The following is a 23,553-nucleotide window of genomic DNA, read 5'->3' on the forward strand; positions in this document are numbered from 1 at the left end:
ATAATGAAATTGGAAACCAAATTGCAGAGAATTAAGAAGAGATTGAGAGGGAAGGAAGTAGAGGCACTAACTATAGACCATATATATATAAGGAATGAAAACCATACTCTATTCCTTTGCTTTCTGTGTAATATTTTTATTTTTGAAAAATCTTTAGAGACTACTGTTTTCTTATTGCCAGTGTCATCATGGTTTTCCCTTCTCATATTCAATAAACTTTTATTTGCTTATTATTTAATCCAATTAAAAACCATTAATTAAGTAAAAATGGCAGAATTGGGCAACGGTCTTTTTAATGGGAACACTTAACAGAGATATGGATTCTTTTCTTTTTCCTCAGCTATCATATGAAATAAATTTCTGTGTTTAGAACATGCCCTCAACTATATTCTCTTATTTTTCTACTGGGTAATGGCCCAACTTTTGTGAATATTTTTACATCATCCCAAACTAATAATTGTAATATAACTTTCAGTAAACTATTTATCACCATAGGCAGAGTAATAGTAGTACTTAACATTTTTGGAATTTTTTTGCTAGAATTCATAGGATCTATGAATTGAAAGGAACCCAAGAGGATATCTAGTCCATATGTGCCTGAAAAAGTATCCTCCTTCCAAAAGAATATAAGTAGTTATCTGACTTTTTCTTGAAGACTTAAAATGTAAGGAAATCCTCCTGATCTAGACCATTCTTCTTTTAGATAAATTTTTAATTATTAGCAAGTTTCCCTTTTATGGAGCCCAAATCTGCTCCCTGCCACTTGTAGCCATCAAGCAGTTAACATCTGTTTATTCAGGTGCTTATACTCTCTGCAGTTGGCACTGTTCTAGGTGAATAATTAATAGAATCAATGAAACCATCAAGTAAAAGGTATCTCTTGAAATGTTTCAAAGAAAGCTGTTTATGTCAAAAGACAGATTTGAGAAGAAAGTCCATTCCACACATGGAGGTTAGACTATGCAAAGGTCCAGAGGCAGGAGATGGAGTATTGTGTGAGGGCAAGAAAAGAATAAAGGCTATTTTTGCTTAACCAAATAGGAAAATAATAAATAATAGCCTGGTAAGATAGGCAAGAGTCTTTTTGTGAAAAGTATTCTAAATTAGAACAGTAGTTTGTATTTGATCTAAAGATAATGGATAATTTTGTTGTTTGGTTGTTTATAAACATAGTTAAGTTGACTTTCTCAGGGTCATCCAAATAGTAAGTATCTAAGGCTAGATTTGAACTCAGGAAGATGAGTCTCTTTGATTCCAGGCCTGGCACTCTATCTACTGTATTACTTACCTGCCCCAAAAATTGCTATTGGAATTTTCTCCTTTTACATAACATCCTTTCAGAAACTTGAATGCAGTTCATCTACATCTTTTTTGGTCTTCTTCATCCTGGATATAGGACATAAGAAAGGTGGACTGAAAAGATGTTGCATGATTACCCCGAATCCTTATTCTATTTGATTGTAGTTATTCTCTCCTTCTCATTAATCTATATTGTGACCATCAGAAACAGACTTTAGTGCCAACTAGCATTTTTGAAATATAGCTTCTTTTTTTTCCTTTTTGAATCTGCTTAGCATTAGCAATGTTAAAAACACATATCAATCAGTGTTATATTCAGTATTATTTTTTGCACTTTATTTTACTGAAATCACTGTTTTTTCCCCCCCATTTGATATTTAAATACAACATTAAATTGACACATAATTGGAAAGGAGGCATCTGGAACATTTACTTTTTTAAGGCGGGGTGGGATTTGAAATAGTGTCTGGACTCAATTTAACAGTTTTTGTTTGAAAACAAATACATTTCACCACTTTTATAACTCATGTGATTTCATATACCTATGTCCAATCTAAATAACTGCAGGATTTTTTTTCCTCTCTTTTTATTTAAAAAAAATGTTAGTCTCTCTTGCATATCTGTGTTTATTGATTTAGATTGGGATTGGACTAGAGCCCAGTGACGGTGATATCTGGTCTTATGGTTTTTTGTTACAAATCTGCTTTTGTTGCCAGGTCCAATAAAATTTCTTGATTGTTGTTGTTAGTTTTATTGTGAGTTCATGCCAAAGATGCAGTGTATTATAACTAAAACAGATGTTCTGTTTAGACAAGTGTATTTGCTTTAAAAGAACTTAAAATGTAAATGAAGCAACATTATGTTTGGCTTGAAAATGAGAATTGATGAACCTTTCTATTTTATGAGTGTTTTAGAGTATGTGAAAAACTTTTACAAAGTGTAAGAGTAGTTTTTCAGTTTTGATCAATTTTTCTACCATTAATCATTTCATTATGAGTAGACTCTACTATAGTCTCAATGTTGAGGTCTTATTGAAATTGACATTTTTGATTAGCATGATTATGCACTTCATATGTATACTTATAAAATACATGAATGTTTTTTGCTGCAGAAATTTTTTTGTCTATTTCTAAATGCTTAAATATAGTAAACAGGTGAAATAATCTGTTTTCTGTGACCCCACCTCAAAGTCGTCATTTAGCTCTAAGGATGATTCATTGAATATGTGGCTCCATTTATACATTTAAAGCCCTGCTTCTTAGTGAAAATTGCTGGGGTGAGTATGTCTGCAAAGTGATGGCATATTTTTACATACTTTACATATTTCTACTTGTAAGTTTTATTTGAAAGTTCTATTTTCCCTCTTTTAGCAGTTATACATTGTGCATGTAGATGTCTCCATTATGAATAAATTAAAAATGTTAACAGTTCTATATTTTTGATTTGTTCTTTCTGGCTGATAGTTCATATTTTCCTATTTTCTTTGGCTTTAAACAGTCTGCTGTTTGCCCTTACCTTCTGCAAAAACTCTTTCTGGCTCCTTTTCTTATTGGAGAGTCCTGAAGTTAATGTTTTTTTTTTTAAAAATCCAGATTATGCAGAATCACTAGTCTTCTGTTTTTCTCATTTTGATTGTATTTAAAAGAAAATTTTAAAGTTGCTGACAACTCTTGTTGCTTTGGGTAAGATCTTATTTTGTAATTTGGGGCAATAAGATTTAAAAGTCAAAGACCAAAATTTGAATATCATTGTTCTCTCAGAATCTAGTTTATTTGTTCTTTTTATGTAGTGTGTCTTGGGAAAAATAAACCAAACCTAAATATTCTTTTTGATTCTAATGTGTGGGCAACTCTTTGCATTATGTTCTCCAGACTTTTAAGAAATGCCACTTTAAAGTTTTCCCAGACCATACATTTCTAATGTTACACCAAGCCTAATTCCCAATACTTTTCCACTTCATAGCATTTTCAGTTTGAAGGGAGCCTAACATTATGATAATTAGGTTTCAAGAGGATGGAGGATTAAAGATGTCTCAGGCCTAGTTGCAGAATAAATTTTAGGACTACTTTTAAATCTTGCCTGATTTGTGGGTAGAGGTGGTTTTATTTATTCACTACTCATGCAGCATTAATCCGTATTTCATCAGGTACCTACAGTGCTGTAATTCTAGATATGACCTGGGGACTTGATGTACTTCAGCTCCATTTTCTTTATTAATGTGCCATGAAAGAAGTACATGAAAGATAGTCAACATCAAAGCACCTTTTAAAGTAAAATGGTTGATAGGAATTCTCTGGTATTTAACACTCTGTCAAATGTTTCAGCTGGTTTGCATCCCTTTACAAGCTATTGCTTGCTGCATTAAAAGAAATCTAAAGCAGTTGTTTCAAGTCATTTTAGTTTGGGGGTGGGGTGAGTTGGGTGATTGCTGGAAGAAGAGGTTAAGTGGAATGTTGGATACATAGCCCTTTCCAGTGCATGTTTTCCAAGTCCTTTTTTTTTTCTTTTTAGGGGTAAGAGATTTTAAAAATATTACTTATTATCCCAACTAAGGCATTTAGGCTTTATTTGTATGGGTATTCAATAATTTTAGTTATCAGATAATTGAAATGGGTGATAGAAGAAAATTACCTAAATCCCTGTGAAAGAAGTAGATATTTGAATAAAGGCAGTGCTAGTATTTTATTGAGAAATTATTTAATTAGTTTAATTGCCTAGCCTATTCACTCTTTCATGAACTACAGAAAGATCATATAGTATGACTAGATGGGATTTATACCAAGATTATAGGGCTGGTTCAATAATAGGAAAACTTATCAGTATAATTGATCATATCAATTACAAAATCAATAGAAATACACAATTATCTCAATAGATGCAGAAAAAGGTTTTGACAGGATACAACACTCACTCCTATTAAAGCACCAGAAAGCAAGAAAAATTGGAACATTCCTTAAAATGATAAGTAGTATCACTTCTCAACTGTTTGATCAAGTTTAGTAAGATGATTAGTACCTAAAACTATCAACAAGCATTATCTATGATGAGGATAACCAAAAACCTTCCCAGTAATAACAGGGATGAAGTAAGAATGCCTACTGTCATCACTATTATTCAGTATTGTGCTAGAAATGCTAGCTATAGCAATAAAAGAAGTTGAAGGAATTAGAATAGGCAATGGGGAAACAGAATTATCACTCCTTGTAGATAATATGATGTTATACCTTGTAATGATTAAAATAGTGGGAGTTATAAACTGTGGCAGATAAAGAGTGTCTTAAATTGTGACTGCAGAAATATGGTTTCAAGACAGTGTCTTGTTTTAAATAAAAATATAAAGTGGTCGCCAGAGAAAAATTCCCAATTATTAAATATACCCAAGTCAGCTGGGTTTTATAGAAATTTTAATTAATACAAATGAGGAATTAGAGAGAGAGAGAGAAAGGGAGAAAGGGAATAATGAGAAAAAAGGCTAGGCTAGCCTTAAAAGAGAGAGATCAGTCAGTCTTTAATCTACTCACCACAAGATTTGTCCCAAGCAAAATTCTATTGTTCAGAGAGACACCAATTGCCTCCTCCAATTCAGTTTTTCCCAGCTGAATCTCCCGAGAGAGACCCAAGAGAGAGTCCCCTCTCTCAGGTTTTCATCTCGTTTTAAAGGGAATTTTCTCCTATGTCACCTCCCCTAAGTTCTCACATCTACTAATCACTGTAGTTCTTTTCCAAAGGACAGGCCATTCTTAATTCACACCTCAGTAGGCTTAAACTTTTGATTAAGTTCACACCAGAAAAAATCTCTGAGTAAGTTCTCACCTCTTTGTTCCTTGTAAATTCACAAGTTGCCTGACCTTTGTAGGTACTTAGCACCCTTTTGTATTAGATCTAAAAACAGGCAAAGCTTAAGAACTTTTTGCCTTACTATAAGTATGGGTTTAAGTATTTTTCATTGTTCAGCAAGGAGTTTCTTCCCCTAAAATATGCTTAAGTAGGGGTAGAGTAGAGGCCTCACATTCGTGATCTAAGTTCCTTCATTGTTTAAATGGGGAATGGTCTCAACCAAACTTTATGAAGTAGGGTCTGAGAATTTTTTAAGGTTCACAACCTGTAGATGCTAGAGAGTCAATTAAAAAACTAGCTGAAATAATTAAGAACTTTAGCAGAATTGTAGGATATAAAATAAACCCCATTAATCACCAGGATTTCTATATATTACCAACAAAGGCCAGTGGGAAGAAGTAGAAAGTGAAATTTCATTTAAAATAAATGCAGGCAATATAAAATACTTGGGAATCTACCTGGCAAGGCAAACCCAGGAACCATATGAACACAGTTCTAAAATATTTTTCACATGAAATCAGACACAAATAATTGAAAAAAACATTGATTGCTCATGGGTAGATGAGTCAATGTAATAAAAATGGACAGTTCTACCTAAATTAATTTACTTATTCAGTGCCATACCAATTGGACTACCAAAATTATTTTATAGATCTAGAAAAAAATAATAGAATTCATCTGGAATAACACTTCAAGAATATTCAGGGAATCAAAAAACATAAAAAAATAAATATCAAGAGAATGAGTGAAAAAAAAAGTGAAGGAAAGTAACCGCTGTACTAGATTTCAAACTGGTAAACAATAGGCAAACTGGCAAAACAATAGACAGCAAAATAACCTGGTCCTGGATAAGAAATAGAGTAGTGGATTGGTGGAATAGATTAGGTACATAATACACAGTAGTAAATGACCATAGTAATCTTGTGTTTGATAAACCCCCAAACCCAAACTTTTGGGATCAGAACTTACTGCTTGATAAAATTGCAGGGAAAACTGGTAAAAAGTTTGGCAGAAACTAGGTATAGACCAACATTTCACACCGTCTACCAAGTTAAGGTCAAAATGAGTATATTATTTATATAATAAAGGGTATGATAAGAAAATTAAGTTATCATGGAATACATTACTTGTCAGATTTATGGATAAGGGAAGAAATTTTGAACAAAGAAGAGATAGGAGCATTATGAGGTATAAAATGGATCATATTAATTACATCAAATTAAAAAGGTTTTGCACATAGAAAGCCATTGCAATCAGAATTAGAAGGAAAACAGAAAACGGGAAATTTTTTCACATCAAGTTTCTCTGAGGAGGCGGTTTCAAGATGGCTGCTTAAGCCGCAAAAGTTCAGACCTGGGAAGACACTTCCTTACCGATTACAGACTGAATGCTCCTAGGACACTGAAATTCAAGCTGAGCAACAGGACAGAGGCGGGGAACCCTCCTTCTGGATTCAAATCAAAAGGTACGCCCTCCAAAAGTCAGAACCCGAGAATACTCGGGTCTAAGGGGAAGGCAGAGGGAAGGTCCCAGAACCCCTCCCCCCCCAACCCAGAGGGCTGAGCCCCCAGTGGTAGCAGGAACCTCTGAGCAGGCAAAGGTGCTGGTTTTGAGGGTCTACCTTGTGAGCACCAGGGAGCCGGGCACGGAGCATCCAGCGTGGACAGTGGGGAGGAAGCCAGGGAGAGACCAGGGGCCATGGCTGGGTCCCTCCATCAAGCTCCAGTTTCACCGTTGCCTGGGGGCACATCCAGACCAATCCATTTGAACCTAATCCCATCAGAACTCCTCAGAGCTCAGGGAGACAGGCAAAGGCACTGGGGAACCTTGCAGACAGGGGAGAAGCAGCTGGAGAGAACTGGAGAGAGCCTGGGCGGCCCAGCCTTCTAGGAGTCTTCAGAGCACATACAGCCCAACCCGGTTGAACTTAATCGATCAAAAGCCTCCAGAGGACAGGGAAGCTAACATTCCTCCCCTAGAGACTATACCAAGAGATCTGACAAAGCTCCAAGAGGGGAGACTGAAAGCCCCAACTCTCCCCCCCCCCACCCAAAAAAAATGAGAGGAGCAAGAGCACAGACAAATACCGGGAGCAAAGAAGGGGTAAACACAAGCAAACAACAGAAAAAGAAGAAAGAAATTACAATAGACATCTTTTGCATGGATAATGAGCAAAGAGCGAATGAAACAGAGGGGGAGGGATCAGCAAAGGAAAAATCAGAAATCCCACCGAATTGGATACAGGCTTTGGAAGAACTCAAAATGCAATTCAAAACACAATTTAGAGAGGCTGAAGACATTTGGGAAAAGAACTTAAAAACTAACATAAGTCATCTGGAAACAGAGGCACTTGAACTAAAACAAGAAAATAGTGTCTTGAAAGCCAAAATCAACCAGCTGGAAAATGAGGCAAAGGAGATGAAAGATGAGGCAAAGCAGATGAAAGATGAGGTGAAGAAGATGAAAGATGACCTCCAAAGAAAATCAGACCAAAAGGAAAAGGACGACCAAAAAACTAAGGATGAAATCCAGTCTTTAAGAACCAGAATACAACTACTAGAATCAAGTGACCTCACAAGGCAGCAGGACACTATAAAACAAAACCAAAAGAATTAAAAAATTGAGGAAAATACAAGTTTCTCTGAGAAAGGTCTCATTTTCCATATATACGTAATTCATATATATATATATATGTATATAAAAATATGAGAGAGAGAATAGGGCAAATTTATAGGAATTTAAATCATTACTCAACTGATAAGTGGTCAAAAGATATGAACAGGAAGAAATGAAAGCTATTTGTAATCATATTAAAAATTCTCTGAATCACTCTTGATTAGAGAAATACAACTTAAAATAACTAAATGGTACTACCTCACATCTATCAGATGGAATAATATCACCGAAAGGAAAACAAATGTTAGATAGAGGGGATGTGGAAAAATTGTGACACCAGTATTCTTGGTGTAGTTGTGAACTGATCCAGCTATTCTGGAGAGCAATTTGGAACTAAGCTCACAAGGCTATAACTGTACATGCATGCCCTTTGAATAAGCAATGCCACCACCACGTCTCTGTATCCTAAACAGATGAAAAAGGGAAAAGGACTAATATATAAAGAAATATTTATAGAAGTTCTTTTTGTGGTGTCAAAGAGTTGGAAATTGAGAGGATGCTTATCAATTGAGGAATGGCTGAACAAGTGGAATACTAGTGTGATGTAAGAAATGACAAGCAGGATGGTTTTTAGAGAATCTTTAGAAGACTTATATGAACTGCAGCAAAGTGAAATGAGCAAAAATCAAGAGAACATCATTACATAGTAATGGATTGTATGATGATCAATTGTGAATGACTTGGTGCTTTCCAGCAATATAGTGATCCAAGATAATTCTCCAGACCCATGATGAAAAAGATATATATTTATCCTCCAGAGAAAGTACTGATGGAAGCTGAATTTAGAACAAAGCATGCTTATTTTTAAACTTTATTTTTCTGGGTTTTTTTTTTGGACTGCATTTCATTTTATAACATGGGTAATATGGAAATATGTTTTGTACTACTCGGTATGTTTAATTTATATCAAATTGCTTTTGCAAGGAGCTGAAGAGGAAGAGGAAGGGATACAATTTGAAAATCAAAAATTAAAAAAAACCCAAATGTTAAAAACTTTTGTTCTATACATAAAAATTAGAAAAGGAAAAATCGGTTACAATTTAATGTAGTTTCAACTTTAGTGTGCTTGTACCGTCTCTTGATCCTTATTAATATATTGCCCAATTTCAGTGAAAATATATCTATTTCATGCAAGGTAGGATGGAAAACAATGGAAAAGAAAGTTTAGGAATATTACATATTTGATTGGCTCTTTCTGTTAGTTTTCTAGGTAGAGAGTGTATTATTAGCTTTTTGAAATTTCATGCTCCTCTTTTGTCATTCCTTGTTCCTTTTGATCTAAATCCAGAGTTAAATTCAACCTTTATATGAGGGCTTAATTTATTTTACTTCATTCCAAAACTTTTTTTCACCTTTATCCTCAGGATAAAGGATATCCTTTTATATCCTTTATTTTAAAAACATTTTTATTTTATTTTACCAATTACATGTAATAACACCAATCATTTCCTTTAGAACTTATTTATATGTTTATGTAACCTTCATAATTTGATTGCTAGGAAGGTTTTCTTGATACTAAGCCCAAATTAATTTCTTTGCAATTTTAACATATTGCTCCTAGTTTTGTTCTCTGTGGCCAAATAGATGTCTAATTCTTGCTCTATATAATATTTCTTTTACTATTTGAATAAAATTTTCATTCTTTTTTACCATATTTTATTTGTCATTATATTTGAGAGTATTGAACTTGATACCAAATTACATGATATCTGATAAGAGAAAATTTTAAAAAGTAGTCCAGGGAGTAATATATTGATAGAAAATTTTGGTATCTGTTAAAAACTTTAAAACTCCTTCTAATTTATGTTATTTTCACTGTGTCCCTTCTTTTTTTGGTTCTTAATTTAATTTGCATTGGTTCATATAAGTCTTTACATATATACATGCATATATATGTTTGTGTATGTATATACTTTATCTGTCTGTCTGTCTATCTATCTATCTATCTATCTATCTATCTATCTATCTATCTATCTATCTATCTATCTATAGAGAGACAGAGACATAAACAAGTCACCAGTTTCTTATTGGTATTCTTATTGGTAAAAATTATATTTTTAATGAGTTTAGCTTTCAAAGAGAATCAAAAATACATCAAAAATCATTCATTCCTTTAAATGACAGATGGAATTAGATATTTCCTTTCAACCCTGATTTTATGTTTCTCATTTATTTCCACAATGTGATGTCAGGTCTCAAACTGTGTTTTCCCCAATTCTCTACTTCTGCTTTCACCAGAACTTAGATGGGCTCAAAGGATCAAGTGATAATCAAAGTAATCTAAAACTCAAGAAGCCTTTTTTATGTGGATATATTTCTATTGTGGTTATGAAGGTTTTGTTTTCACAAAAGAATAGTAATAGGCTAAACATTAAAATGATATCTTATACCATTTTTCTGAGTATATGGAATCTACTTTTGAATGGTCTAAGATCTTTTCATAGATGCTTGTGGTGATAAAGTAAATTTTTTTCCTTTCACCCCTCCCCCTTTGCTATTTTCTTCATTCCATATTACCAAGTATATATTACTCGATTGACATAATATTGAAATTGATCCATATTTACATCTGAAATTACATTATTTAGAACTTTTCTGCTACCTTTTCAGATCTTTCATTGGTGACATATATTGATTCCTCTTCATTGTGTAGAGATGATCCTAAACTTTTAGAGACAATTGTAATGCAGCATAAGTTTTGTCATAAAACACTGAGCCAGGAAGATTTTTTTTTTTTGCAAGTGTCAAATGACAAAGACAGGTTTAAAGAGAATTTTCATTAGTGATTATTTTCAGCCAGAGAAACTCATCAGGGTTGTCTCCTAAGTCATAGTGAGGTTGTATTCTCTTATTTAAAAAAAAAAAAATCATGAATCCTTCAAGTACTTAATTATCAACTTTAATCAGGAAAAATAGGGTAGCATATGTATTTTGAATATACTGTATATATCTTTTCTGCCTGGTTGCCATTTACTTATTTGTATAATTACATGAATTCACTCAGATTAGATTGTTAGTAGTTACACTTGAATTTCTTCCTTTCAGTTTAAAAAAACAATTAAAAACATATTTAACCTTCTACATTGTGAAAGGTACCAGAGATTAAAAGATGAATTACATTTTTTTACCTCTTTTATTTACCAAATTGAGTCTGTTGTGGTGTCTTGTTAATTTTGCTGTTATTACATTTTATAACCATCCCTTATATGTGTGTGTGTTTGTATAAAGATACATACATACATTGCTAGCATCTTTGACTAGTTCCTCCAAACTGCTTTTACAGGATGGCCATCTGGAAAAATTGGGAAAAACATGCTTCAGAAATAAGAAATGACAAAGGCTTATTAAGTGCTTATAGATCAGAGATATCAAATACATGTCTCATGGGCCCAAAACATTCCTGTGTTAGCAGGAATTAGATTAAAGTATAACTGGAAAATACTTAACAAATGATATAAAAATGGAGAAGTTGGCAGATAATGTTTTGTATGTGTTTTTCTAAGTCATTATATAGCTCCTCCAGAATCCTTATATATGTTTTAGTGGTCTTCTTTTCTATTAAAGTTTGACCCCTCTCTTGTAGACTTCACTGAAGCCACATATTGTTACGCCATGTATACTTTCTTTAAGAAGAAAATCAGGGATCACAAGTGGTGAGTCCCAGAAAACAATAAAAACTTAAATGCCAGTGTAGGTTCCACTAAAGAATTAGCTATTAGAATATTGGGATTACTGACTTGTTAGATATTAAAAATTAATGCCAAATTAGTGAGTCCAACTCCATCCTGACCTAATTACACAAGTTGTTGCTACTAAAATTGGGAAATGGATATAAGAACAGACATTCACCTATATTAATTATCATTTTGTAAAAATATTTCACTGCTACAAATCAGTTACTTCAATGAAGGGATGAAAAGAGCCTTGAAACCACTTCATTTGATAAATTCTTGGTTTTCTTGCCAAGTAGAGAAAGATAGTAGCCAAGGACTATAGTGATTTAGAATTTAATTTGTTCTTAAAGTATGACCAAGGACATTAGTGGAACACTATGAACAGCATCATCCCATAAAATAGTGACAAGTACTAGAGGAAAAAGTTTATAGAGAGCTTGGAAGGGAACCAAGGAAGCCATATCCTGTGAGCATATGAGGCAAAAGCTGAAAGGAAGACAATGAACTGTTGAAATATTAAAAGACTTCTGTGAGTTTTTACAAGAAATTCTCTTCTTCATCATTCAGCACAGAGCCATCACTTGGCATAGATTCTAATATAGTTCCCATTATGTTATATGTGAAATTTGAAGTAGCAGTAAAGAGAATAAAGATGGCCAAAACAGCTTCTCTAGACCAAATATACAAAGAAGAAACCTATTCTGGGAGTGATGGTATTTAAAGTATTAAATCATTGACTAAGGTACTAAATAAGATTTCTGAGAAAGGGGAAGATTCCAAATACAAAAAAACAATTCATTACATAAATTACTGATTCATATTTCTATTTTCCCACTTTTCTTCAGGATTTTTATGAGACTAGTATACATGATTATTGAGAGCTCTGAAGGTTTGTGAAATAAATAGGCATTCATTTGAAAATTATACAGCTAAACACCTAGATATCACATTGAGCTTATTGTTTTTTGCATTTAATTAAGCATTTGATTTTGTAGAGCTAAAATACTCAGATGAATCTGTGATATTATTGGTTTGGGAGCTCCTTCCATAGATACAGATTGGCACTCTTCTGAGGTTGCCTGTCCTGTGACATTCTTCTCATATATTTGCCAGACTGTGGCTTAACATAGGGGAAGACTATCTATTACTCTTAGCTACCTATGAATCACTGATTACTTTTTGACTTTATACTATGTTCTTAAGACAAATGTTCATAATATTAATATTATTATATGTTACATATATAATAATATTTAAATATTTAAACTTGAATTCCCATGTTATATAAGCAATATAAAAATGTATATTTTTTCCAAGGTTTTTTCTTTTGTAATATTTATTGAGAAAGATTGAGGGGATTGAAAGAACAGGGGATACGAAAGGTTTGTAGCAGTGAATGGAGGAGTTGAAGGATGAGAGGGAATATGGCTGTCAGTGAGGCAAAGGAGAGAGATGCCCCCTACCGAGAGGCTATATTTTGAACAAAATGGGGTGTCCAAGAAATGAGTTACTTATGATAGCCTGTGGGGATGTCTTCTCTCTGGATTGCTGTCAAAGTTGCTCCAGATAATGTAAACACGGACCCTTCTGAGGGACAAGCCTTTCCCCAGAATTTGGTTGACCAGCAGGGGTCAGATAAGGAATGTTTATAATTGAATGCCTGAACTGAGGTTCAGCTCCCTCTATGCCCCAGAAAAGATAGTCCACTTATCTGACCGTGATATTCAAATTAGATAAATTTTAATAACCAGTTCAGATTGGAGAGGTATCAGGGAAAAGGGAAGAGGGATGTCCCTAAATAAGGTTGGAGTCTTTCTCAGCTTTGAAGCTGAAGCCAGGCCTCACAGGCTGGTGGAGGGGTTCTCTCACTCCGGTCTACTCTATATCTGTGCTAGCTTTGTCAATTCCAAAATCTGAGCTGTAGACAGCAAATAAACAAGAACAGTTCTGACCTTCAGAGCTGATTGGGCCATGTCTTTAGCTGAAGCAAGTAGAGGCACCTCAATCCAGAGACTTGGAACCAAAAGCCAAGCTCCTCACACTCCCCATGCCAGGAAGGAAGTGTTCTAGTCACAAGATCCACTGTCACTCCCAGTTGCCCCTTCCCCCCACTAACTGTCAGTCTTGACAATTTCTTCTCTCTGGATATCCCCACTGTTGCTTGTTCCAGCTCAGTGGCAGAAAGTCCAGAACTTGTTCTTGTTTCCTTTCCACACTTTTTAACTTAAGAAAACGGGTGCTGGCAATATGTGGAAGTATTCATTGCCCTTCTCCTACATTGCAAGGGTACCAGTGTAGCATTCTGATTGTCTACCTATTTCATCCATTGTTTTTCCTGTCTAATCAGCTATCTTCTCTCTTTGTCATATAATTTTGTTGATGATCTCATTTGTTTCTGCTCCTTTTTGAGAATTTGTCATCAGTTATGTGCTGTAGCCTTCCACTCACATAACACAATTCCATTGCTTTCTGTGTGATGCTCTTCTAAAGTTCTTTGAAGGCTATACCATTGTGTACCTTGCTGCTATACAGCAACATTGGTAAAATGTTTTTACTGAAATGATGTTCCTTTGTTTTGCAGTTTCCCTAATGCAATTCAGTCTGGTCTTCTCCAGTTCAATTTTGGGCTCAGCTCATTGTCCACCTGTATATAGCAGACATACTGTTGCATAAACTCTATAGGGTGTTAATTCAGATTCTGTAGAAAACTGGAAAATAGACATTTTTCGTCCATTTTGCCTTTCTTATGTGGATGAACGGGCAAAACACTTTTCTCTGGTTACAGATTCCTTTCAGGAAGTTCTGTAGTGAATTGGTGGTAACTGATATAGTCAGCACAGTGTTATTTTCAAATGGGAGCATTCAGAAGATCTCACCATTTGTTTGGAATCCTTCCTTGACTTAAACTAGTTAGAATTGGACTGTTTTGGATGTGTTTGATCTCCATCACTGTGGTAGATAGTGGTGAGCATGCTTATTATCCATGCTATATGCTTCACTTCTCTGATAGATATTTATGATATATTTTATAAGGAATCCTGAATGATTTTGATATATGGATGAGTGATACCTTGTTGCAGAAAAGCTTAGGAGTTTTTGGTTCTGCTCAGTTGAATGTTTTTTCATTATTAATAGTTAATAAGCGCTGTTCTTAAATTCTTATACACTTTCAGTCTATCGTGAGATAGTAAAGATGTATTCCATTTCGGAATATAGTTCATAAAAGCCTGCTTGTTCCCAAATATTCATCAAGGATGCCTATACTTCATGTACAGATGATCTTTCTAAAATTTTTTTATATAACTCTACCTTAAATGATTTCCTTTAACAAAAAGTCCACAGGATTATATAAAATACTTTCAAAATTGGAATAAAATGAGGGCTTTGTTCAAATAGCCACTGATTAATAATATAAATTATCATTAGAAGAAATGATTAATAGAATTAAAGGTCCTCTGTCCCCTTTACATAGCAAACTCTCTCCTATTACATTTCTAATCCCAATGTTATAGAAACCCTAGATGCCTAAGTGAAAATTACTTCTTCCCTTTTAATACTTCCTGTTGTTTTATTCCTATCCATCTCAGCCTTCCCAATCCAACTCTGTTCACCTTTTTTGAGTGCCAAGCAATCTAATTTCTATTGTCAACAGGTTTTTTTCAACTTAGACCTTTTTATACTTTTTTTAATCTAATGACATTTAAAAAGATTTGACTTCCTCTTGTAGAGATATTCTATTTCTCAACTGTCTTTCCAGTATTGGTTAACACCTCTCATTCCTGGTCCTGGAGCAGTTAGAATACTCCCCTCTTGCTATTTCCATAGCCTCCTTCTGCCATCACCAAATTCTTCATTACCCAGAAATATACTACTTCCATGAGAAAAATTTATTCTGTCTCTGCATAGCCAACCATGTCATATTTCCTGCCGTCTACTAAACTTATTCTTCCATTCTTTCATTCAGCTTCACTGCTCAGTATCTTCCCAGTCCATCACCCCTCTCCACATTTCACTTTTATCTCATCACAATATTGAACATATATTCCTAGGATTCCTTGTTCCCTTGACTCATCCACTCACATTTTGCCTGTATTACTTTTACCATCTGTTTTATGCACTTCCACTTATACGGCTGCATGGTACATGACCATCTTGTTTGCTTTTTGCCAAATTTTCAATCATGTCCAATTCTTCATTACCTCTTTTGCAGTTTTCTTGTTATGGGTACTGAAGTGGTTTGCCATTTCCTTCTCTAGCTCATTTTATAGATGAAGAATTGAGGCAAACATGGTTAAGTAATTTGCCCAGGGTCACACAGCTAGGAAATGTTTGGGACTGGATTTGAACTCAGGAAGATGAATCTTCTTAACTCTAGGCCTTACACTCTATCCATTAGGTCAACTAGCTATTGTTTGTTGTTTGAAAGCAGTATAATTTTATGTAACCTAATCAATATTGTACCCTCATTACATGAAGTCAATCCTTTTTCTCCACTTTTATTCATTCTTATTACTACCATCACAGCCCCCACACCAAACACATAGTATCTGCTTCAGAAATGACTTTCTTTTCCTTAAACTTCCATGTAACCATTTCTGATTTTAGAAGAAAGCCTTCCCTTGTACTTTATCTCAGAACACCTTTTTATCATTCCTTATTCCTTGCTCTGTTCCACTCTGATGAAAAAGTCCTTTCTGATTTCCTTCCTTTCTGATTATAGCCTTGATCTCATCCCTTATCATCACCTCTTTTCCAGTAATATCCCAATAATCTTCCTCTCCCTAATCTTCATTCTTTCCCTATATACTGGTTCTTTTCTTTTTGATTAAAATTAACTTCCTTCCCTAAAACTTTGATCAGGAGGGTAGCGGTAGGGTAGGCAGTGGAGAACGACACATCAACTGTCACTTGAATCTTTCCTTTATAGTAAGATATCAAAGAAAAGCTGTCTATGCAAACTGACCTCACTTTTTTCCTTTTTAGTTTATATGTAGATCTTCCGTGGGAAATTCTAGGGATCTGTTTGTTTCTCTGCTATTTATAACATACAATCATATTTTTATCAATGCCTTAGATGAAGGCATGAATGAATTCCTTATCAAATTCGTAAATGATACAGAACTCCAGAGGGTTTGCTAGTATGCTGAATTTCAGACAGAATGCAAAAAGATCTTATTCATCAAAAGCATTGGGCCACTATATCAGATTAAATATAATAGAGATAAATGTTGACAGTCTGCCATTGGGTTCAGAAAATTTTCTTTATAAGTATAAGGTTGGGGTGGCATATATAATTGTTTGTCTGGACAAGATTGGGTTTTAGTTGTTTGCAAACTCATTAAGAATTATCAGTTTGATATGCTATCCAGAAATCTGATGTAATATTTTGCTCGTATTTAAGACATAGATTTCAAGTATAAGAAGATGATAGTCCTGCTGTAGCTTCCTTTGATCCTACTTCATCTTTAATCTTGTATTCAAGGAATTTTATTATAGGAATTATATTTTTGAAAATATATAAGCTGAAGAGCAATCTAGAATAGGATAGTTAGGATGATGAAGGGCCTTACATGTGCCATATGAGGATCATTTGCAAGAATCTGGGAATATTTAACCTGAATAAAAAAGGAAGATAAGATAACTGTCTTCAAATTGTTGAAGCACTGTTTTCTTTTTTTCTTTTTTTAAATTTTATTTAGTCAATTTAGAACATTATTCCTTGGTTATAAGAAACATATTCTTTCCCTTCCTCCCCTCCACCCACTCTTTTCATAGTTGATGTGCAATTCCACTGGGTATTACATGTATCCCTGATCAGAACCTATTTCCATGTTGTTGATGTTTGCACTAGGATGTTCATTTAGAGTTTATATCCCCAATCATATCCCCCTCAACCCATTTAATCAAGCAGTTGTTTCTTCTGAATGTGGATAGTGTTCTTTCTCATAGATCCCTCCAGGTTGTTCAGGATCACTGCATTGCCAGTAATGGAGAAGTCCATCACATTCGATTGTACCACAGCGTGTCAGTCTCTGTGTACAATGTTCTCCTGGTTCTTCCCCTTTCACTCTGCATCAATCCCTGGAGGTTGTTCCAGTTTACATTGAATTCCTCCTGTTCTTTATTCCTTTGAGCACAATAGTATTCCATCACCACAGATACCACAATTTGTTCAGCCATTCCCCAATTGATGGGCATCCCCTCATTTTCTAATGTTTTGCCACCACGAAGAGCTGAGCTATGAATATTCTTGTATTTTTTTTCCTTATTATCTCTTTGGGGTACAGACCCAGCAGTGCTATGGCTGGATCAAAGGGCAGACACTCTTTTATTGCTCTTTGGGCATAGTTCCAAATTGCCCTCCAGAATGGTTGGATCAGTTCACAACTCCACCAGCAATGAATTAATGTCCCCACTTTGCCACATCCCCTCCAGCATTCATTACTTTCCTTTGTTGTCATGTTAGCCAATCTGCTAGGTGTGAGGTGATAACTCAGAGTTGTTTTGATTTGCATCTCTCTGATTATAAGAGATTCAGAACACTTTTTAATGTGCTTATTAATAGTTTTGATTTCTTTGACTGAAAATTGCCAATTCATGTCCCTTGCCCTTTTATCAATTGGAGAATGGCTTGATTTTTTGTACAATTGGTTTAGCTCTTTATAAATTTGAGTAATTAAACCTTCATCAGAAGTTTTTGTTATGAAGATTGTTTCCCAGTTTATTTCCCTTCTAATTTTGGTTACATTGGTTTTGTTTGTATAAAACCTTTTTAATTTGATATAATCAAAATTATTTATTTTATTTATTTTACCTTTTGTGATTTTTTTCTAGCTTTTGCTTGATTTTAAAGTCTTTCCTTTCCCAAAGATCTGACATGTATATTATTCTGTGTTTACCCAGTTTACTTATAGTTTCCTTCTTTATATTTAAGTCATTCACCCATTCTGAGTTTATCTTGGTGTAGGGTGTGAGATGTTGATCCAAACCTAATCTCTTCCATACTGTCTTCCAATTTTCCCAGCAGTTTTTTTTCAAATAGTGGATTTTTGTCCCAAAAGCTGGGATCTTTGGGCTTATCGTAGACTGTCTTGCTGAGGTCACTTACCCCAAGTCGATTCCACTGAACCTCCTTTCTGTCTCTTAGCCAGTACCATATTGTTTTGATGACCACTGCTTTGTAGTATAGTTTGAGATCTGGTACTGCAAGGCCACGTTCTTATGCATTTTTTTTTTCATGATTTCCGTGGATATCCTTGATCTTTTGTTCTTCCAAGTGACCTTTCTAATTCAGTAAAAAAGTTTTTTAGTAGTTCACTGGGTATGGCACTAAATAAGTAAATACGTTTGGGTAGGATGGTCATTTTTATTATGTTAGCTCGTCCCACCCATGAGCAATCAATGTTTTTCCAGTGGTTTAGTCTAGTTTTAATTGTGTGGAAAGTGTTTTGCAGTTGTGTTCATATAGTTCCTGTGTTTGTCTTGGTAGATAGATTCCTAAGTATTTTATATTGTCTAGGGTGATTTTAAATGGAACTTCTTTTTCTAATTCTTGCTGCTGAGATGTGTTGGAGAAATGCTGATGACTTATGTGGATTTATTTTGTATCCTGCCACTTTGCTAAAGTTGTTGATTGTTTCCACTAGCTTTTTAGTTGATTCTCTAGGATTCTTTAAGTAGACCTTCATTTCATCCGCAAAGAATAATAGCTTGGTCTCCTCATTGCCAATTTTAATACCTTCAATTTCTTTTTCTTCTCTAATTGTGAAGCACTGTTTTCTGGATGTTAGATTGATATTTTAGAAAACTTTGGTCTTATATTATACTGCTATTATTTTTCAAGAGACTTTTTTTTATCTTTTCTTTAAGGATAAAATCAAACTAATGTTTAGCATTTAACGCCATTCATGTTATGAATTTGTTTGTAAATTTTTAAATTTTATTCACTTCATACAATTTAAATTTCAGCCAATTGGTCGTCTCTTTGTTCTCCTTACATATCATCACATCTCCGAAATCTCTGAATCTTTTATATCTACTCTCTCCCATACATGGAATAATTAATTTGCTATTTTAGCTTTTTAGAACATCTGACTTTCTTCAGGGTTCAACTCAAGGGTCATCTTTTGCACTGAACCTCTCCTCATCTGTGGAGCTTTTAGAGCCTTCTCTCTTTTAATATTACTTTCTAAAATTTATTTCTATATATTTTGTGTATACTTATCTGTGTATATGTTGTTTTTGTCCAGTTGAATGGAAGCATTTTGAAGGTATAGAATATCTTAGTTTTTTTTTTTTGTGGTACTTAATAAGTTCTTATTAAGTTAATGTTTGGTGAATTTAAAAAGCATTTATTATATGCCTTTCAAAGCACAGTGCAAATGCTGGGGATATCAAGAGAATGCCTGCAGACCTTTGGAATGTTGGCCTTGCCATTGCCCTGTGGGATCTCTTTACTTATTGCTTTTTACAAAGCTAATTTGTTATAATAGTTATGAATATTTTTGTGCAATCCTTTTTTATTATCTCTTTGGAATACAAACCCTAGTAATGGTATTACTGGATCAAAGGACATGCATTCTTTTTATGCCCTTTGGGCATAATACATCAGTTCACAACTCCACCAGCAATGTATTAGTGTCCCAATTTTGCCACATCCCCTCCAACATTTATTACTTTTCTTTGTTATCATATTGGCCAATCTGCTAGATCTAAGGTGATACCTCAGAGTTGTTTTGATTTGCATTTCTCCAGTCAGGAGGAATTTAGAACAGTTTTTCAGATGATTATTGATAGTTTTGATTTCTTCATCTGAAAACTGTCTCTTCATGTCCCTTGACTATTTGGCTTGATTTCTTGTAGATTGACTTATTTCCTTATACATTTAAGAAATTAGACCTTTGTCAGAGATTTTTGTTATGAAAATTTCCCCCCACTTTGTTCCTTCCCTTTTTTTAAAAAAAACCCTTACCTTCCGCCTTAGAATCAATACTCTATATTGGTTCTAAAGCAGAAGAGTGTTAAGAGCCAGGCAATGGGGCTTAAGTGACTTGCTGAGGGTCACCTAGCTTAGAAGCTTCTGAGGTCAAATTTGAACCCAGAACCTCCCATCTTTAGGCATGGCTCTCAATCCACTGAGCTACCCAGCTTCCCCCTATTGCTTCCCTTCCAATTTTGCTTGCATTGGTTTTGTTTGTACAAAACTTTTTAATATAAGGAAAATTATTCATTTTACATTTTGTAATGCTCTCTGTCTCTTGCTTGTTCTTAAATTCTTTCCTTTCTCAGAGATATGACAGGAAGACTATTCTATATTCACCTAATTTACTTTTAATTTCTGTGTTTATATTTAAGTCATTTACCAATTTTGAATTTATCTTGGTATAGGGTGTGAGAAATTGATCTAGACCTAATTTTTCCAATACTATTTTCCAGTTTTCCCAAATAGTGAGTTATTGTCCCAAAACCTGCAATCTTTGGGTTTATTGAACACTATCTTGCTGAGATAATTTACCCTAAGTCTATTCCATCGATTCACCTTTCTATCTCTTAGCTTGTACAGTATTGTTTTGATGATCATTGCTTTATAGTATAGTTTAAGATCTGGTATTGCTAGGACTCCATCCTTCACATTTTTTCATTATTTCCCTTGATATTCTTGATCTTTTGTTCTTCCAGATGAACTTTGTTATAATTCTTTTTAATCCTATAAAAAAGTTTTTTGGTAGTTTGATAGGTATGACACTAAATAAGTAAATTAAGTTTTGATAGGGTTATCATTTTTATTATATTAGCTCATCTTACCCATGAGCAATTAATGTTTTTCCAGTTATATCTATTTTTATTCATGTGAAAAGTGTTTTGTAGTTGCGTTCATATAATTCCTGAGTTTGTCTTGGAAAATAGATTCCCAAATATTTTATATTGTATAGAGTAGCATTGCCTTTCTCAAGGTTCTTAGAGTCAGAGTCATTATAATCTAAAGGGAGATGATAGTTAAAGTGGTGGTGGTAGTAGTTTGACTTGTCTGGCACATGCTGTCTCTCTATCAGGGTGCCTTATTATCTCTCTCAGGGTGTCTTATTGCTTCAAATTGTCTGGTTTTCTTATGCTGTGTGTGCCAGTAGGTTACCAGTTGGTGGGGATGTCTGATCACTTCTCTGCTGCATTTGCTTCTCAATTATTGGTTATTGGGGCTCAGCTGGAAGCAGTACTGAGAAATGCTCTCAGGACTCCTGTGCCTGTTTGACTGTTGGTGACAATTGATCAGTTGTTGCTGGTTGTAAAAATTAAAATCTACAATAACTTCAAATATTATGCTATATAAGATTTATTAATAATCACTAGAAGTAACAAAATAAAACTATGTGCCCATAGCTAATTTACCTGCTCAACCAAGCTTGCTCCACCAATGTCCCGACTCGGGAAGGAAAGAAAGCTACACACAAGAACTCTACCTAATTTATCTTCTGTCTATGTCAGCACTTAACAACAGGGAGTGAGTAGACTCCTGGGCAATGTAGTTCAAAGGTACATAATTTCCAATTACACATGGTGGTGATAAGGACAGGGAGCCCTTTTTTCTCCATTAGTGGATAGATGGTTGAATAAGTAGAGGAGAAATTAAACTTATTTCATTCTGTTCTAGAGTAGAAATAGGAGTGAGGGATAGAATTTTAAAGAGGCAAATTTAGTGTTGATGTGAGTGAGAGGTAAAAAATTTTGGGGTGCATGGGTGGTCATTTTTTTATCCTCCTTGTAAGGAAAAAAACTTGCTCACAGATTTTTCTAAAAAATGAAATGAGCTGCCATGGTAGATAAGGATTTCCTTTTTCTTTGAGATTGTTAAGTAAAGTTTGGATGGTCACTTTCCAGCTATGTCATAGAGAAGATTCTTTTAGTTCTGAAATCTTGTGATTCTTTTGGATCCCAAATTTCTCAAAATAACGTTTAGCTATTCATATAGGAAAAATCAAATAAAGGAAGACTGCTTATTTTTCCTTCTTTATTAATTTAGTAGATAGACAACTCATTGATTTTGACCATCACTCTATATATGGAAAAGGCATGGAGAGAGAGAGGACTTGCAAGCCAGGTCATGCAAGAAACAAGGCTGGGGACCTGTCTGTCAATCAAGGAGACGGTTCCAAACAGAATGTTCCCAGGAAAAGACAGTTGGAGGAAAGCCAGGCTGAAGGAGAGACTTTCTTGGTGGCTGGCTGAGGGGGAAGAAGCCCTGAACTGATCTTGTTAGCTTTTGTCTCAGGCTGAAGAACCCTTGAAAAGAGCTTCTGAAATTAGGCTGAGAGACCTTGGTGGCTTTGTGGACAAGAAAAGAAGAATAACATTTGTCCTCCATCTCTCTGTTCCTCTGTCACAATTGTGACTGGACTGATTTCCCAAACCCTCAAATTCTCCTTTAGGAAACCCTCATCCCTCTTTCCTCAGTTCTCTATCCTCTTGTTTCCCAATAAACCCCTTACCTGAGGAAAAAAAAAAAAACAAGAGTATCTTAATAGTCCACTCAGGGGGGAGGGGTGAAGCCACAAGCTTCAAAAAGGAACTGGGAGGGAGAGCCTGGAAGAAGGGAAGGGGTTGAGGGAGTGTGTGGGATCTGGGAGTGAAGGGAGGAGGAGATTAGGAAATAGATTGATCTTTCAGCCATCAATAGAGATCAGTAGGCAAACCCCAGAGCAGGATGTTACAAAATTGTGCTAATTGAGTCCATTATGGATTTATTTCGTTTAATTTCAAATGACCTTCATGGCGTCTAAGTAACTCTGTTATATCTTCCTAATTGACTATCTTAATCTCCATAGTAGGTTTTCTAAAATTTTTCATCTATCCTCAAATTTCTTATATGGTTCCTTCTGTCTCCATCTTCTCAGCAAAGAACTATATCCCCGATTTGATGAAAAAAATTGACTCCATTTGCATAATACTCCTTATTCCCCCCTCCTCACATCATTCAGATCCCTTTTGCCACTATATCCTCCTTCTCCCCCAACTTCCATGAGGAGATGACCCTTCTCTTTATGAAGACAAACCCTTCTACATTTCAAAGTGT

At 34.7% G+C, this 23,553-nt stretch overlaps 1 protein-coding gene across 3 annotated transcripts in view; it reads left to right on the top strand.

Moving 5' to 3' along the window:
* Positions 1-23,553, top strand: part of SRBD1 (S1 RNA binding domain 1) — a 355,867-nt gene that overhangs the window by 95,308 nt on the left and 237,006 nt on the right. The window lies entirely within an intron of this gene.

Source organism: Monodelphis domestica, chromosome 1 (genome assembly GCF_027887165.1).
Source record: "Monodelphis domestica isolate mMonDom1 chromosome 1, mMonDom1.pri, whole genome shotgun sequence".
NCBI lineage: Eukaryota > Metazoa > Chordata > Mammalia > Didelphimorphia > Didelphidae > Monodelphis > Monodelphis domestica.